Genomic DNA, 19,466 nt, shown 5'->3' with positions numbered 1-19,466 from the left:
GCCTTTTGACATGTTATCCTCTTCTGGGTTTGTGTTTTGATCCTTCTTGTCACCATATTGGCTTTCTATGGTCAGGAATCTTTTCTGGTGTTTTGCTCATTTCCTAGTCTATCGTGTGACTTTTAAAGTTGAGCTCAGCTCCTGGGGTGCAGGGAGCACTGTCCTAAGCTTCCTGTGCTAGGGACCAGGGGCATGATCACTAGCTTTCCATGTTGGGGCCCCAGGTTCTGGTGGTTTACAGACTGCACTGGGGTAGCCTGGGCTAGTTGTGCCTGTTGTACCTGAGGTTCTGGGCCTGGCAGTTTGCCTTCTGCATTGGGGCTAGAGGTCTCACAGCTGGCCTGCTGTGCTACTAGCCTGCTTAGCCAGGACCAAGGGGCCTTGGTTGCTGATCTGTGCTGTGGCTAAGAGCCTCCTGCTGGCTTGCCTGGATACCATCTACACTGGGCTTCACTCCCCTTTTAGTCAAGCAAGATAGACCTTTCCCAAAGTTCTTCTAAGTTATCTAAAGCAGGAAAATTGTTTCATTTTGTGTTTTGATGGGTTCTGTCACTCCGGAATCTGTTAGGAGGCTTGATTTAACATTGTTTTTCAGGGAAACTTGGGAGATCTCAGGCAACTTCCTGGCTTCTCTCTGCCATCTTGGCTCCACCTCAGGGCTATATAGGATGGAGACCCATTTTGTATTTTTCTTTATGTCATAATTCACCTTGACCAAAGGATTCATCACTAAGTAGCCGATCTACTGGTAATGAGACTCTTCATATTTAGTTAGGCTGGTTCTCAGAAAGAAGACAGTCTATTCCTACTCCAAAGTTTTTCCAGCATGTTAGGTCCTACCAGACTGAGGCTCCTTTAGCACGGCCTTCAATAAACCAGGGTTACCTCCATGCCACAATGAGGCATTGCCCAGGGGCATAGAGCTAATAAATGTTAGAAGTGGGATCTAAAGCCAGGTCTTCCAAACTTTAAAGTCCAGTTCTCCATGCACTGTCATACTGCTCTCTCTGATTATTAGGCATGATGAAACGTTCACTTGAATTAGATTGAGCACTGGTAAGGACCATTACTGAAATGCATCCTAGCTCTTCATACTCTTCCTGCAATTTAAAATTCCCCACTATCACAATGTCTTCTTAGAATAAATTTTTGATCATATGTAAAAGATCTGAAATATATGGAGTGTAAAAAGGATTGACATTTATGATTCCTCATAAGCAAAAAGATATGACAATAACATTTAGATGAAAGTAGAATAATTCATGTGATTTTATCTGAATTCTCTTAGACTTCAACCATGGGGATGATTGTGGTTTTAATAAAATGGAGATAACTACATGCTCTTATTTCTTAGCAGGTCTGACATAGCTAACTGTGGCAATATAAGGAACAGGAAGGCTAAAGAAGGCTACTATGAATACACTAAAGAACACATCAGATTTAATTACCATTTTTCCTTTAAAGAAAAACGAATTACTTCTTAACAACTTATCAGAGACCAATGTTCCTCTTTTCTTGTGGAAAGAGTTCAACTTCATTTTTATATGAACTCACTTACTCTCTCTCTCTCTTCCTTCTTCTCTCCCCCTCCTATCTCCTTCTCCCTCTTCCCCTGTCCATTTTTTTTCTTCCCTTCCTCCCTTTCATCTCCCTCATTTCTACCTTTTGCTTTTCAACTGATTTCCTCTTCTTCCTGAGACTCAACTAGCATTGTGTATTGCTGAAGTAACTTGCCTGGCCAAGTCAGCTTGTCTCTTTTTTAGGAACCTACCCAAATGTAGAAAACCATTTAGGGTTTATTCACATCCTGAAAGGATGGTGTTAGTAATACAAATTACAAACTAACTTGTAATAGAAACAGATGTTCTTATGTGGCAATACGAGACCAATTCCGATTTTTTATTTTCTCTTGTTTTTTTTCTCATTGCAACTTATTTATTTTGACATAAAGCTAAATATACTTTGCTATTTTAATGGGTCTATGATCTCATTGATGTGGATATTGCTTCCAAAGGTAAACATGGTGATCCTTCCATGCCTTATTATCCTATATAATTCTTCTTCACAAGCTGTCATAAATCCTCCACAGGTTTTTACCACAGAACACAGTGAGGACCTTCCTCTGAATGTCTTGATATAATATGGATGCCACAAGAGAATGTGGCTTACATATTGATCCTCCCTAGTTCTCTCCACATGTCTGGCCAACCTCCTCTCTCAGAACTTGGTAGAGCCTCCTAAATTAGATCCATAACTGCTCAAAAAGTGCTTGGCCTATTAGTATAGTGACTTTCCCCCTAAAACTCTGTCCTGTGTCCTCTCCTCTCTCTAGTAAACTCTTCAGCTTACATAGGTTCACATATTACCTCTTTCCAGGTGAATCATAAATGAATGAATACCTATAAAAATAGAAAATACTCAAATTAACAAAACAAGAAATGCCTTAAACAACCCAGTCCCAAAAAGAGAACTAGAATGAGCCGCAAGTGAGCTACCAAGGAAAAACAATCTTGGTGCAGATGCATTTACAAGTGAATTCTATAAAATACTTAAAATACAACTCACACCTATTTAATAGAGTCCATCACTTATAAAAGGAGTAGCAGGGGGAAGCATTCCACATGAGGTTAGTAATGCATTTGCCTCAAGGGCTTTCTTATGTAAGTTCAATGAATTATGCACATATATGCACACATACATTGTGGTATACATTATACACTTTCAGGTTTATGGGAAATGTGTTTGTTTAGGGAAATGATTAAAATATATCGCTCTGGCTTACCAGCGGTCCAAACAGGATCAATCCCTACTACTTCCACCTTGTTTCGGCTCACATGGAATTGGAGTTAATGCCTTTCATCTCTTTAAAGGGATCAAAAGCCCTCTTAAACTTTTACCTTTTCTGGTCATTAATCATACTAGATAAGAACTTGGCAGCTATCTGATTTTCTTTTACATAAAACGAGAAACAAAGTCATAAGTAATAACAATGATAAGGATCTGAAGAATGAATCACTTGTAAGGAAACAGCTGCCTCAGCTACCCGTGGAAGGGAATAGAATTGGCTTCTTTCCCTAAATTCCATCCTTTCCTGAAGTCTACCAACTTAACAGATAAATGAGTTTTGAGCTAAGTATACTTTAACAGGCAAGAAAGGGCAGGTAGGATCAAAGCTCCCTCCATTTGTCCTGCAGTCTCACCAGCATGGCCCATTAATTCTTGGCTGTGAGAAAGGTCACTCCTCAGTTTGAACCTCCATACTATCTACAACAGAAACACACAGGAAGTGGGAGGAAGGATGGAGGAAGCTAATATCCAGGGATCAGATATCCAACTCAATCTGGCCCACATTGCTTCCTATCTCATAGTGTGAATGAGGTGGAAAATCTTCTGGCTTCCTCCTCCCAGGAGCTTCCAAAGCTAAGTTTGAAAAGATGTTACCAAACGGATAAATTTAGAGAAAGAGTCTGTCTAGCTTGTTGTAACTATTAATAGAATATGGCATTACTATGGCAATGCTTGCAACAGAGGTGCTACATTCCTCCCTTGGGCCAGAAATTTTATAGTCAGGCCCCGGCAAAAATCAGCTGAGGTATACTTGAAATCTGCAATTATACAGCAGAAGCAGCAAAAGAAGTGTCAACGCTTTAAATAACAAGGGTGATTATCTCAATATGCCACATCATCATTTCATAGTACCTTTCAAGGGGAATACACATTAACAACACACGTAAGAGATATAGTATTATACAAAGCATTACTTGGCACAGTGATGTAGTAAATATATGCCTAAATTACATTCAGGCTAGAGTACATTCATATCCTAAGAGTGTATAGATATCCATAGTACTTAAGCAAACAATGATAAACACCAAAAATAAAGGATATAAGTAGTTATATCAATTTCAGGAGAGCTCTAAAGAACAAATATAAATATAATCTTTAGTGCGTAATTAAATAAACAATGAACAAAACAGCTCAGAGTTACCAGACAGATGTTGCTATACATAAGCAAATAAACATAATAGTAAACCAATACAACAGAAGCATAACTCAAACATGTAGTAATTAAGAGGTGCATCAATAAGCCTATGCAATTACATGCAAGGTGCCTTTACATGGGCAATATCTAATGTCACTGTCTTGTTACGTGTACTTATTCTAGTTTACTAATAATATCATACGTCAATCTGCTCACAGGTCAAATCAGCCTCTCTTTTGTGACCTGCTGACTTCTCTGCCCCTGTCCTTGAATTGATTTGATCATATAGGCTGATCATCATAGCTATAGGTCTGTTTCCTTAAACCCAAATTTGTTGAAGGGCCATTTGGCTATCAACATTCCGTGGATTGTCTCTGTACCCTAAGAATCTCAAACGCTGAGGTTCTAGTGAAGAAAGGCATTGCTTCTGGGTCCAGTTGTCTCCCTTTGTCTGAATTGGGGTTCCCCTCAGAAGAAAAATGGTTGGGTAATAGTACAAAATATCTCCATCACTGGCAATATCACTTTCAGAGGCAGTATCTGATAGAGAAAGTCCTCATACAATTGCTGAGCAGTCTCTTTTGCCCATTTTTTTGTGGCAAATTATCACTTTTCTCCACCTTCTCATCAGAAAATCCATCCAATTCGTATATGGACAATAGGTAGTTGTAGTAAATAGTCTTTGCAGAGCTCCCATCCACCTTCTGTGACTAGTCTTCAAACAGGCAAGGTTTCCAGCCTCTCAGCAACTTTATCTAGTGTAGCTTTCCATTGGTTGGGTACTGTTTCTGTTCCTTGAACAACCAGAACTATCTTCATCTTGGCAGTCTTGATAAAGGATGTGAGCATGTGAGCATTGCTGTTTCTGCAAGAGCTCTTCAGAGCCAAAGTTGTGGCTAGTTGGAAGACTTCTTTTAGCTTCTCTCTAACTCAGAGATATACAGGTCGTGATTATTTATATCATTTCTACCCTCTGAGACTTGAAAGCACAAGTTAATAGGTAGGTATGGCTCTTATCTAAACTTGAGAAAATATGTAAAACCTATGGCACCATTCTTGGTGGATACATGTACGTACTATGCATGTACTATAAATGTCACAGCTTGAGATTTTTGTTTTAGTCTCAAGAGTTCCTAACATGTTGAAGAGCATGTGGCTGAAATACTCAGGCTATGAGTCTCTGGGGATAATACCCTGATACCTGAAAAAGCTACCATTTCCTTAAATAGTTTGTTCTTAATGTCTCTGCAATGGTCAGAATGTACCCCAGAGTAGAATTCATACTTTAACAATTGTGGATGCTTTCTGCTTCCTGGTTGGGCACGCTTTTGCATACCTGGTGAAATGATTAGTCACCATTAGGATATAATACATCCTTAATCTCTTTCCAAAGATAAAAGCTCAATGCACGTGAGTTTCAAAGTTTTGCTAGAGCTTATAGTCTCCAAAAACGTAGCAGAAGCTGGCAATGTTTTTTATTTTACCTATTGGGTACAATTTTCACACTTCCTAGTGATATATGTTGCCATCTTGGGCCAGTAAAATCTGTTTCTTACTAGCACCAGAGTCTCTCTTGACTCCTAAGTCCAAAGTCATCACGTACTACTGTCATGAGGAGACAACAAGATGTTCTGGTAGCACCATATACTTCTTTCTATCATGCTTGGGGCCAGTTCCACTGTGCAGATCCTACTTTGCCCATTGTCTAAACAGAGAGATAGTCCTTTAGCATTGCGTCTTGGCATATTATTTCTCTCACTCCTTCATCCCTTATCTATTTTCTCTGACGGTCATCTAGATTTAAGTGAGACAAAGGAGGCTGACTCAAGGTGGGGGGAGGAATTAAGCATGTAGTAATATATCAATATAATTAATAACATATAATGATGTAATTACATTATAATGATATATAATATTGTATAGTAGTAATAATAATAGAACTTTGCTAAGAGCTTTATAAATATTATCTCATTTGATCCTTATAACAACACTTAGAGATAGGTACTATTGTAATCTCCATATTATAGTTGAAGAAACTGAGGCAAACAACCATTAAGTGACTTGATTAATACCAAGGTCACACAGCCAGTAAGTGCCTGAGACTACATTTGAAGTCAAATTTACCTCCAGGCCCAGCAAACTATTCACTGCACCATATGAGGAAACACAGATCATAGGATCATGGTTCAGACCTGGCGGAGGCCTTAGACACCAGTTATTCCAACCTCTCCATTTCAAAGACAAGAAAACTGAGGCCCAGGGAGTTTATATGACTTGCCATAGACCATATAAGAGTTAGGATTTGAACCTAGGTCTTCTGAGTCAAAAGTCTATGCTCCTTTCAATCTACCATACTGAAACTCTTGCTTTTAGGGATTCAACTGAAGCATAAAAATTTCTATTCCGGCCCCTCATTTTAACTCTACATGCCTTTATGTTTTAAATGAGCTTTAAACATGCAGTAAATTGTAAGGTTAAGTTTTCCAATCACTTTGAAACTCTTTCATCTGTGGAGCAGATCAGAGGTAGCAGGAACCTGGATAAGACTACAATTTCCCTTCATCAGACCTCATCTGGAGTATTAAGTGTATGTGTAGGGCAACATATGCCCTGTTGGCACCAGACACAAACATAACACATTTTCTGACATTCTACCAGGGAAGCTAGGATAAACATGGAGACTCTTAAAATAAAAAGTAAAATTGGATTGAGCAAAGGAAAACTGTAGACAAAATTCTCTAGGAAAATTTAAAGAGATAATGAATACTTTCAGTGGGGTGAGGTGGAGGGAGAGTGAAGGATTGCTAAAGACCACAACCATATTCAATGTCTGGTTTGTGACTCCATTAAAATAAAGTCCCAAAAGGAGGCATTGCAGCATGTAGTGCATTTTAAATCTGGAGTCCGAAATTTCATTTTCATCTTTGCCACTTGGTATCTTTGTAACAAGTCACTTCACCTTGTTTACTCTGTTTGCTCATCTCTAAAATGAAGGCTTGAACTAAATGATCTTCAAAGGTCTCTTTTAGCTCCAAATATAGCTCTTATGATTTTTGATTTTGAATAAATCAATGGTAAAAATAGATATTGTGAAGAAAGACAAATGGGAAAACTACATTTTTCCCCTGTGAGAGGCAATGTAACTCAGACCCTATCAGTCACTTCCATCAATGAGATGGTTTCTCTGAAGGATTTTCCTGGAAGCTGATTATTTTGCCGCTTGAAGAGTACACAGAGCTTGAGTCACTGAGTGCATAAAAGGGAGAGAAGAAGACATCACCAGGGGTGAAAGGGATGCAGAAACGAAAAGCCAGGAACTGAAGTCATACTCTTTCTTACGATTTTGCAAAAGGAAGACACACAGTCTCCATCATCTTATTAAAAAGGATCAGAAAGAAGAGAAAGAACAAAAATGTCAAAGCCCATGAAGGAGAGACTGAATACTGAGGCATTTTCTAGAAACGGAAAGTGGTAATATTTTCTGCATAGGGGTAGAGATGAAAGTTATTCAAACTAAAGGACTGGATGACAGGGACTGGGTGATGAGTATGATCCATAGTCATGTAACTATCATCAAAGGGAGGATGTATTTCTCATCAGGAATATTATGTTAGTCATGCGGTAAGAGAAATAGATGACATGTGAAAAAACAGAGTGCTCCACAGGTATCCTCAGGCTGTCAGGAGAGAAAGCAAGGAAGGCCGCCAGTGAGACAGACCCCTTCTGGTGAACATTTGAGAGAACATGGATAAGAGTAGCACAGGATGGGTTGCAATCTGCATCACTTCAGGGAACTCCCAAATCATTGAGATCACAAACACATTTAAGTATTGAGTATATAAGTTGTACAGTAAGCAAAAGTAAAGGATTACTGAATTTAATGAACTTCAAACATGATGCATCCAATATCATATTAGTGGTGGGTATTATCTTTTTGCCCTTTTATTAACAAGGTAATGGAAAAATGTGAGAATAATATGTTCCCAATCTTTAAGCCAGAAGAAATCCTTAGAAGAAAGAAAAATCTAGTCTTCTCACATCCCTCTCCATTCCACTGGACTACTTTTGTCCCAGTCCATATGGGTGGATATACTACAGAGTCACAATGAGTCCCCTGGGAATGTCAGGTCAAGGATCCAGGTCTAGTGGCCACAATATCCCTTTATACCATGATTCTAAGGGAACACTGTAGAGATCCCTCAGATGTTTATGTACTAGTAGAAGTGAAAGAGTCAAAGGAGTTAAAGAGTAAAGTAAAGTTAAGGTTACTTACAAAGGAAAAGAGGAAAAATAGCAGACATACCTTGTGATAGTTATCATTAAATTTTAGAGCTGAAAAGATTCTTGTTAATCTTTTTTATGGCATGCAAATTCTTTTTTCTATTTAATATATTTAGTTTTCATCATTGATTTTCACAAGACTTTGAATTACAAATTTTCTCCCCATTTCTACCCTCCCCCCGACTCCAAGATGGCGTATATTCTGGTCGCCCTGTTCCCCAGTCAGCCCTCCCTTCTGTCACCCCACTCCCCTCCCATCCACTTTTCCCTTCCTTTCTTGTAGGGCAAGATAAATTTCTACGCCCCATTGCCTGTGTATCTTATTTTCTAGTTGCATGCAAAAACTTTTTTTTTTGTTTTTGAACATCTGTTCTTAAAACTTTGAGTTCCAAATTCTCTCCCCTCTTCCCTTCCCACCCAACCTCCCTAAGAACTCAAGCAATTCAACATAGGCAACATGTGTATCATTATGTATAACCCTTCCACAATACTCATGTTGTGAAAGACTCACCATATTTTGCTCCTTCCTAACCTATCCCCCTTTATTGAATTTTCTCGCTTGACCCTGTCCCCTTTTGAAAGTGTTTGTTTTTGATTACCTCCACCCCCATCTGCCCTCCCTTCTATCATCCCCCCCTTTTTATCTTCTTCCTCCTTTTTTCCTGTGGGGTAAGATACCCAATTGAGTATGAATGGTATTCCCTCCTCAGGTCAAATATGATGAGAGCAAGATTCACTCATTCCCCCTCACCTGACTTCTCTTCCCTTCCTACAAAACTGCTTTTTTGCCACTTTAATGCGAGATAATTTACCCCATTCTATCTCTCCCTATCTCCTTCTCTCAATATATTCCTCTCTCATCCCTTAATTTGATTTTATTTCTTTTAGATATCTTCCCTTCATCTTCAACTCACCCTGTGCCTGCTCTCTCTCTCTCTCTATATATATACACATACATATATACATACATACACACTCACATATACATATATATATATATATACATAAACATATATATACATGCATATTCCCTTCAGCTACCCTAATACTGAGGTCTCATGAATCATATACATCATCTTTCCACGTAGGAATGTAAACAAAACAGTTCAACTTTAGTAAGTCCCTTGCAATTTCTTTTTTTCTTGTTATTTTTCTTGATTACCTTTTCATGCTTCTCTTGATTCTTGTGTTTGAAAGTCAAATTTTCTATTCAGCTCTGGTCTTTTCACTGAGAAAGCTTGAAAGTCCTCTATTTTATTGAAAATCCATATTTTGCCTTGGAGCATGAGGTAGCTGGGTAGGTGATTCTTGGTTTTATCCTAACTGCATTGACCTCCGGAATATCGTATTCCAAGCCCTTCGATCTCTTAATGTAGAAGCTGCTAGATCTTGGATTATTCTGATTGTGTTTCCACAATACTCAAATTGTTTCTTTCTGGCTGCTTGTAGTATTTTCTCCTTGATCTGGGAGCTCTGGAATTTGGCGACAATATTTTTTGGGATCTATTTGAGGAGGCAATCAGTGGATTCTTTCAATTTCTGTTTTGCCCTGTGGCTCTCCTTGATTATTTCTTGAAAGATGATATCTAGGCTCTTTTTTTGATCATGGCTTTCAGATAGTCCAATAATTTTTAAATTATCCCTCCTGGATCTATTTTCCAGGTCAGTGGTTTTTCCAATGAGATATTTCACATTGTCTTCCACTTTTTCATTCCTTTGGTTCTGTTTTATAATATCTTGATTTCTCATCAAGTCACTAGCTTCCACTTGCTCCAATCTAGTTTTTAAGGCAGTATTTTCTTCAGTGGTCTTTTGGACCTCCTTTTCCATTTGGCTAATTCTGCCTTTCAAGGCATTCTTCTCCTCATTGGCTTTTTGGAGCTCTTTTGCCATCTGAGTTATTCTATTTTTTAAGGTGTTGTTTTCTTCAGTGTATTTTTCAGTATTTTTGGGGGTCTCCTTTAGCAAGTCATTAACTTGTCTTTCATGGTTTTCTCACATCCTTCTCATTTCTCTTCCCAATTTTTCCTCTACTTCTCTAACTTGCTTTTCCAAATCCTTTTTGAGCTCTTCCACGGCCTGAGACCAGTTCATGCTTTTCTTGGAGGCTTTTGTTGTAGGCTCTTTGACTTTGTTGACTTCTTCTGGCTGTATGTTTTGGTCTTCTTTGTCACCAAAGAAAGATTCCAGAGTCTGAGACTGAATCTGGGTGCGTTTTCGCTGCCTGGCCAACTAACATGACCCTTGAGTTTTTCAGCAGGGTATGACTGTTTGTAGGCTAAAGAGTTCTATGTTCCAAGCTTGGGGGGATGTGCCAGCTCTGCCACACCAGCACTCCTCCTTCTCCAAGAATCCCCAACCCAGATTGCACTTAGATCTTCAGCAGGCTCTGCACTCCTGCTCTGATCTGCCACTTAATTCCTCCCACCAGGTGGGCCTGGGGCCAGAAGCAACTGCAGCTGTAGTTCTGTAGCTGCCCCACCTCCGCTGCCCCCGGGGCAGTAGCCTAACCATGAACTCCTTCCACTCCTGCAGCTTTTCCCACTAACCTTCTCTGTTTTCTTTGGTGTTTGTGGGTTGAGAAGTCTGGTAACTGCTGCAGCTCACTGATTCAGAGCACTAGGGCACGTTCTGCCCAGCTCCTGGTCTGGTTGGTCCGCGCCACCCACAATGGGCTGTGCCCCATTCTGCTCCCAGCTCCGTGAGGGACAGACCTCACCTAGAGACCATCCCGGCTATCCTGGGCTGGAGCCTTGCTTCCCTGTGCTATTTCGTGGGTTCTGCAGTTCTAGAATTGGTTCAGAGCCATTTTTATAGGTTTTTGGAGGGACTCGACTGGGTGCTCACGCTAGTCCCTGCTTTCCAGCGCCATCTTGGCTCCGCCCGGCTGATTCTTGTTAATCTTCTACTTTGATCCTTTCATTTTAAGGACCAAAGAGGGAAAAGTGACTTTCCAAAGATTACCCACTAAGCCAGTAGTAGAGCTGAGACTAGGACTGAGATCCTCTACCTCCAATCCCAGCACTCTTGATATGCAATCTCATCCTCAAAAGAAATACTGGGAAAGAAGAGAGAGTCAATCTTAACTTTTCTAGCTCCAAGACAGCTAGCATCACAATTAACAAACATTCCATAAAAGCAATAAACCTTGGCATGCTGGTGCTCCCTTTTTGGAACCAATTATTCGATATCCGTGAAACTATCTTCAATTCATAGGAATCATATAAGGTTAACATTGTAAAACAGATTGGCAATGTAAATGTGAAAATGTTTGTATTAGGTGAATAATTTACAACCATGCCTTCACGGGGTTATACAGGCAATTGTATATGCATTAAGTCTTCAGCTGTGGTGAGATAGGTTCCATTTTCTATGCTTCTGTGAAAACGATGAAGCACAGACCACAACCTAGTGGGAAATCAGCGTGAGATGCTTCAATTTCAGAAATAAGCCAGTGGTTATTTTTCTTTGAATTGCAGTGAATATTTAATTAGTTATGGTTACTACAATTCTCACAAAGTGATGACTTTATAATTCAGCTAGGTAGCACAGTGGATAGAGTGTTGGACCTGGAGAGAGGAAGATTTGAGTTCAAATCTGGCCTCAGGCCCCACTAGCTGTGTGACCCTGGGCACATCACTTAAACTGTCCACCTCAGTTGCCTTATCTGTAAAATGGGGATAATAATGGTGCCTACTTCCCAGGGTTGTTGTGAGGATCAGATGAGATAATGATTGCAAAGCACTCTGAAAACCTTAAAGCACTGTATACATGCTAGGTGGTGTTGTTGCTGTTGTGTTGTTGTTATTCTTGATAGGCACAACAACTATTTGAACTGGCAGCATGGTGCACTGGTAGGACCACTGGATCTAAAGTTAAAGAACCTGCTTTCTGTGAAGCCATATTCTGCTACTTACCCCTTGCAAACCTCTGGGCATGGCATGTCTACCGTCTCGGGCTTCACATCTGTAAAATGACTTCCAAGTTCCCTCCCAGCGCTCACTTTATGATTCTAAAATCCCAAATTTGGAAATTTGAGTTGTGAATTCGGAATTCTAACTAATATCTATTAGAGTCACTCTAGCTCTAGGTGAAATACTCAACATCTCTGGATATATTCTAGTTACCTATCTTCAAAATACAGTTGAAAGCTATATTCATATCCTAAGGGACAGATCAGCCTTAGACATAAGTAGATAGTCACAAGTTAAAAATATGAAATGGGCAGCCAATATTTCAAAGATTTTAAAATTATAAAAGGTCACATTAATAGACGGTTCCAAAGTACCTTACATATATTGTCTCATTTGATTCTTATAACCGTGGGATACTATTATTATCTCATTTTATAGATGAGGAAACTGAGGCCCAGAGGTTAAGTGACTTATCTAGTGTTATGGGTTGAGTCATGCAAACATCAAGATGGCAGACCAGTCATTTTCTTTGACCTTCTTTCAACCCCTAAACCTCAAGACAAAGAAAACATGTGCCCAGGTATAGAATGATTAAAATTGATTCTGCAAAATAAGATTGAAACCTTTCTCTGCCACTCTTCTCCATGCAATGCTAGAACCTTGTGAATTAACACTGGAGAACTTTAATACTTGGAGTTCTCATTCATTGGCCCTCTTCACATCCCTTACCTCCAAATGAATGTGTGCACATACACACACACACACACAGACACACACACACACATGCATATGCACACACCCATCCTCCTGAGCACAAACTCATTTGATTGTGAGACGCCACGTATAAGGATCCCTTATACCACTGATTCTGTAAGAGTAAGAAGTAGCAACAACTGATTATGTATGCCCAGGTTCATGAAGGAAAGAAGGAGAGGATAGTGGGATTGTGGTGATACTCAGAGAGAGAACTGAAAAGCCCGTCGGGTCAATATTCTTCCCCTGGGAATTACTCAAGTCAAGGATCCACGTCTAGTGACCACAACATCCTTTTACACCAGGATTCTAAGGGAATCCTGTAGAGATCCCTTAGAGGTTTATGCACCAGTAGAAGTCAAAGAGTCAAAGGAGTTAAAGAGTAAAAGTTGAGTAAGAGAAGAAAAAAAAAACAAAACATCAAAAACATTGAGTGAGAAAGCCTCAATAACAGCTCAACACACAAGCAGATAACCCAAACAGAGAGGAAAAATAGGAACAAAGCAGAAATCTGCAAATATCATGGATCCCTGAGTGGTTATGGAAAATGGCAAGAAATTCCAGAATGGTTTAAAGGAAGCAAAATTGAATATATGATGAAGAATCTCTCCAAAGAAACGGCAGTCATGAGAGAGCAACATCTGGACCACACAAATTCCAAAGTAGAGAAAAATTTAGCAGAAGAGAAGCAAAAGATAAGACCATTAAAATAACAATTGAATTCTCTACAAGGCAAAGTGACTGAACTTCAAGACAGGCTGTACAGAAATAATTTAAGAATCATAGTTCTCCAAAATATCATACCAGTAAACACCAATAAATAATTATAAATAAAACACAAGAAGTACCAATAAAGCATACAAATAAATACTAAAAAAACATGACCAAAATATCTCTCCCAACCCTGAATATCATAATGCAAAAAATGCAATAAAATTGTTCACAACTTTTGAATACAGACAACAAAGCACAGATCAAGAGAATCCACAAATCACTGGGGATGGGAAGGGGTGGAGGTGGGTAGGGACACATCCATACTTCAAACACCAAGACTCATAGTAGTTAAATTTAACAAATTTTTCAAGTAACTGGGACCTGATATAAAATGAGAATGCAATTTGAATAATATAGGGTTATTCAACAGTCATGAAAAATGGAGAAGGGAATGAAATAACTTATGCCAAAGAGCAAAGGTGTATGAGCTGCAACTAAAAAATGATACAACTTGCAATCCTAAGCCTAATAATGAACAACGAAAAAGGATGTTCGACAAAAGCAGTGCTGTTGCAAAACACACAAAACCCAAAACCAAAAGCCCAAATCCTAGACGGGAATATATTATTCAGCCTCACAAAGAAGCTTAGCAAAAGTAAATACAACGTCATGAAAATGCAACAAAAGTAAATACGGTGTTATGAAAATACTGAGTAATAAAATCAAGGTTTAAGGAGAACCTAAAAAATCATGAAAATTAAGGTGAAAGGATTGAAATGATGTACCACATACGAACCTTGTGTCCACTCCACAGATGAATCAATGTTTTGTGGCATAGGATTGCCAAATGGGAGGTTATATAAACGGAAAGAAGGAAAGTGGGAGACAGGGGGAACAGGTGACACACTCATATCAAGTTCATTAAGAATGAAGGGATGGTTATTCTCATAGTCTCTCAGCAAGTGGCAGAGTTGTGGGATAACAGGATGGGTACAGCAGAGTAGAGAGGAACTTTGTATAATGTGGTAAGAGATGGGAACTCCCCTTACTCTGAGGGTAGTTGCATATTAGGAGGCTATTATTCTGGAAACTGTTATGCTTCTATAAGCAGCATCCCATTCCAGTAGAAGGGATGTATGATTTCCTGGGGCAGTTGGCACCCAGAGCGATAAGGGCTACATGGAGCCAGAGGCAGGAGAGCATGGATTTTGTACATAGATTTTTTGTCATAGGTCAGAGAGACAGGCTCCTGTGTACTGAAGCATGCCAAAAATTAGATTCGCCATGGGGGTGAAGGTTCATACCCTACCTCAAACACCAACTAGTTGTGTGATCCCGGACAAATCTCTTCACTTCTCCAAGCCTCAATTTCTTCATCTGTACAATGAGTTAAGAAGATAAAACAAGACAATGCAGGCAAAGTGTTTTTGCATACCTCAAAATTTTATATAACTGTAAACTATAAGTAGTAGTAGTAGTATTCAATCTGTTACCTTGTTGTAGACCATAATCCCAGCCTTTTCCCAAACTCCAAAGAAGCAGTGAGTAGTAGAGCCCTCAGAATGTAGGCACCACAGAATCCAATGGCTTCTCTCTGGGTTAAAATGACTAGAAAAAATTAAGCCTTTCTTTTTCCAGTGAGCAAGAGACAGGTGTCTCAGAAAGCTATTTTGCCTGCAGGGACCAATTTAATAACATTACGTTCCTTTCCGAATCTGACACCAATTGAGTTTAGTATTGGTTTCTTTTTCCAGCTGAACAGCTTTGCTTTCCACATTCCACTCAGTTAAAGAGTGGGCACACACACAGAGCTGGCAAAGGAAGATGGCTGAAGGATCATTTGTTCCAAGAAATATTCACAGACGCTGGGAGTTAACATGGGAGCACCTGCATAAGCTCACTTTCATCAAAATTGGCCCATACCCTAGTAATGAGCCTGAAGACAGCACATTTTAAACTCAGCTTAGCTGGAATTAAATTCAGATAAGGGAATATGGTATCTTGGCATCACATTTGGAGGATGGTTAAGGGACCATTCAGGCTTGGGGTAGAATTGGGTTTCAGCAGCAGCCTATGCCAACTCAGAACAAAAGTGCTCATGCCCTGTCAATGACACCAATAAAATGTCTGGCAATTTGTAAGTAAACCTTTTTGTTCTACTAAAAATGGCAAAGGGGGGAAAAGACCCAATCAAGTCTTTACTCTGTAAAATATGTGTTATTTTTTTTTTCCTAGAGGATGACATTTGCTATTTCTTTGAGAATGCTGAGCAGATGTCGGATTCCTGCCTGCTAGTGTACCATGTGGTGTTTGTTACCATACATGCTGGGCGACCAGTCAGCTGGAGGAGCATGGCAGTGAAATGGGGACTTCATGAATAAACATTTGCTTAAAGATCACATTATGTGACCATTTTCTGCCACTGCTGTGGTGACTCTTTTGTTGTAAATTGAAATAAAACCCGCATGAAATTGACTGCAGCGTTTTCATTTTCACAGTCATGGAAATCGATGTTGCCATGTGACGCTTTGGTGTAATGGTGGTGCCTGAACCCAGGCTTCACATTAAGATGGGTCTCTTATCACTTTGCTCATAGGGTTCTGGCTGCCTAGCATCTCTTCCAGGTCGTATGCTCAGGTGACTGCCAGAAAGTGAAAAAGAAAAGGGGGTAAATGCTCAAGAAAGGACATGGTGGTGAAACTTCATTTGGGCTCAAAAATCCCTGTACCTGAAAGTGTTCTCAAGGTTAATTGAAGTTTCCAAAGGGATCCTCCTGATTTTAATTAACTTTCAGTAGCTTAAAACTTTTTCAAAAGCTTTCTTGTAAGAGGAGGCACAGTTGGGTGTAACCTCTCTGTTTGATGTGTGCATTTGTACTTGTAAAGAAACTGATTTCAGAATGAATAAACTTTTATTTTTAAATAAGTTTTTATAGATATCTTCTTTATATATGACCCACATTTCTCAGTGTTGGTCGCTAAACAAGTATTTAATAAGTACCTACTATGTGCCAGCACTTCACTAAACACTGGAGATACAAAGAAAAACAAAGTCTGCTCGCAAGGAGCTCAGTCTAATGGGAGAGACAAAATGCAAAACAACTATATTCAAACAAGATATACTGAAGATGATTTGGAGAAAATCAACAGAGGAAAGGAACAGGTTCTTACAGAAGGTCAAATATTGGAAGGAAAGTAGAGAAGTCAAGGTGAGGAAGGAGGAGGGAGAGAATTCCAGGCATGAGAGACATGTAGTGAAAATGTCCAGATGTGGGAGATGGAGTGCCTCGAGAGAGAAATAGCAAGGAAGCCAGTGGCCATGGACTGCTGAGTGAGGAGGTGGGAGAGAGTAAGGTGAAAGAAGACTGGAAAGGTAGGAAGGACCCAGGTTATGAAGGGCTTTCATGGGCTAAAACAGGATTCATAATTTATCTTGCAGCCACTGGAGGTTATTGAGCAGGGGCCTGGGGGATGGTTACCAATGACTAATGTATCACGAAATTCAATGACTACTGGATTTAGTCAATTCTTCTTGACTGCTATACATGAGGCTACTGACCCTTTTCTTCTCCTGGGGATATGTTGGCCTGGCACCTGTATCCTTCTACTCTGCTGACTGCTCCTTCTCTGTCTGATCTTCTTACTCATGCACCTTAAGTGTATGTGTTCCTCAAAGTTCAGGTTTCAACTGCTTCTTCATATTTCTCTCCACATACCCTCTCCCTTGGCAATCACACTCTGTCCCAAGGCTTAAATTTTTACCCCTATGTGAATGACTCCCAGACTTAATCTCTAACCTGGGCTCTCCTAAGTTCTGGGCTTACATTTCCAACTGCATGCAAGACATCTCTACTTTGATATTCCATTGGCACTTGAAATTCAACAGTGTTCAAAGCTGGATGCATCATATTCCCCCAACAAAGCCATTTTGCTTTCTGGTTTTCTTGTTTCCTTCTATGGCACTGTCATCTTTCCGGTCTACCCAAGTTAGAATCCAAGGTGTCGCTGATTGCCTTTTGTCCCTCAATCACACATGTCCAGAGTCCTGTTACTTGTACCTTAGCAGAAACATCTTGCATACATGCCCTCATTTCTGTATGCATAGTTAGCTCCATATTTCAACCCTTCACTATTCAACCCTTCACTGCCTCTTGCCTGGACCATTGAAGTAGATGCCCAAGTGGTCTCCTTGATTCTAGTTTGTTGCCACTTCACTCCCTCCTCCACAGCTTCAGGTCAGCTTGGCTACATTAGGGCTTGGTGGAAAGATGACCAATGTCAGAGACTGGTAGGACTCAGAGAACAAATGGAGCATCCAGGATAGGACAGGTCATCTGGAAAGTCTGGAAGGGCAATTAAGATATTAGGGGAACAAGGGAGTAGACAATGTGTGTACCTCTTATATTTTGATTACGTATATATATATATATATATATATATATATATATATATATATATATATATATATATATATATATATATGTAAATCTTCACTGTCCTATTAGACGATAATCTCCTTTATGGCAGGGATCATGTAGGATATTTTTTTCATGGCATCTATCACAAGACCTTAGAGAACCACGGAGTGACAGAGCTGGGTCTTGAAAAATGTCTATGGAATGAATGAATGACTTCTCAAAAGTGAGAAACTAGAAAATGATAGCAGAACAATGCATATCCACTCTTCAAAAAAATCAATGATCATAAGGCAGCTCTACTAACTCAGATCTGAAAACACAGAGAAGCTTTCATTTTCAGTTTTGCCAAGTCTCAGGCAAAGACAATAAATTTGCTAATAAATGTTAAGCAAGATCCAGGCCTCAGGAATGGAGGAAGATGAAAGTGCCCATTTCATTGTCTTAGTGTCCCAGACATATATTTAAAGAAAGAAAAGGAAATTAAACTTCCTCCAGAAAGGTCAATGTTCTCTCTGGTTCAATTTGTGGCTATATCACAAAGGAAAGGAGACTTTTGGGAAGTCTAGTCTAGCTAAGGGAAAAGAGAAGTTATTTGTTTTTCTTGTTGTAGTGATGAATATGGAGTTGTAGTTATATTTCCTGCTGCCTATGAGATTAAAACCAAATTAGAGTGATATAGAGAGTCAGGTGAATAGAAAGATGTTACTAGAAATGACCCAACGGCAACTTCCTTAAAGTTATGAATGAATGGCTACGTGGGAAAATGCATCAAATATGCAAAGTGGGAGGACGTTAGGTTAAATACACTAATGACAGAGAAATTTCACAGGCACATTCTTGTTGCTTAAAATTAATTGAGGGTCTCATCCAAATGACATGGACCTGGCAGGCAAGAGGGAACATGTGGACCTGGCAGGGATGCTTTGATTGTCTGAGACATTATTGGCAAGTTAAAAAGACAGAGAAGGCACTGGAGATCAAACCTAATCATTCCAAGTCTCATTTTCATGCTGTAGAGGGTTATAATTCTTATAGAGGGTCTGGTATTGCTACTTTTTTATAGAAATGACTACATACTTAATATATTGTAGAGAATATAAGGGAAGAAAGAGGATAGGATAGTTTAGAGGGTCTTAAAGATCAGCTAGACAATTACCTCACATCTATCAGCTTGGCTAATATGACAGAAAAGGAAAATGACAAATGTTGGAGGGGGTGTAGGAAAATTGGGACACTAACACATTGTTGGTGGATTTGTGAACTGATCCAGCCAGTCTGGAGAGCAATTTGGCTGTAAAATTGTGCCTTTGACCTAGCAATACCACTACTAGGTCTATACCCCAAAGAGACTTTTAAAAAAGAAAATGACCTATGTGTACAAAAATATTTATAGCAGCTCTTTTTG

Source organism: Trichosurus vulpecula, chromosome X (genome assembly GCF_011100635.1).
Source record: "Trichosurus vulpecula isolate mTriVul1 chromosome X, mTriVul1.pri, whole genome shotgun sequence".
Lineage (NCBI taxonomy): Eukaryota > Metazoa > Chordata > Mammalia > Diprotodontia > Phalangeridae > Trichosurus > Trichosurus vulpecula.
Note: the sequence above shows the minus strand (reverse complement) of the source record.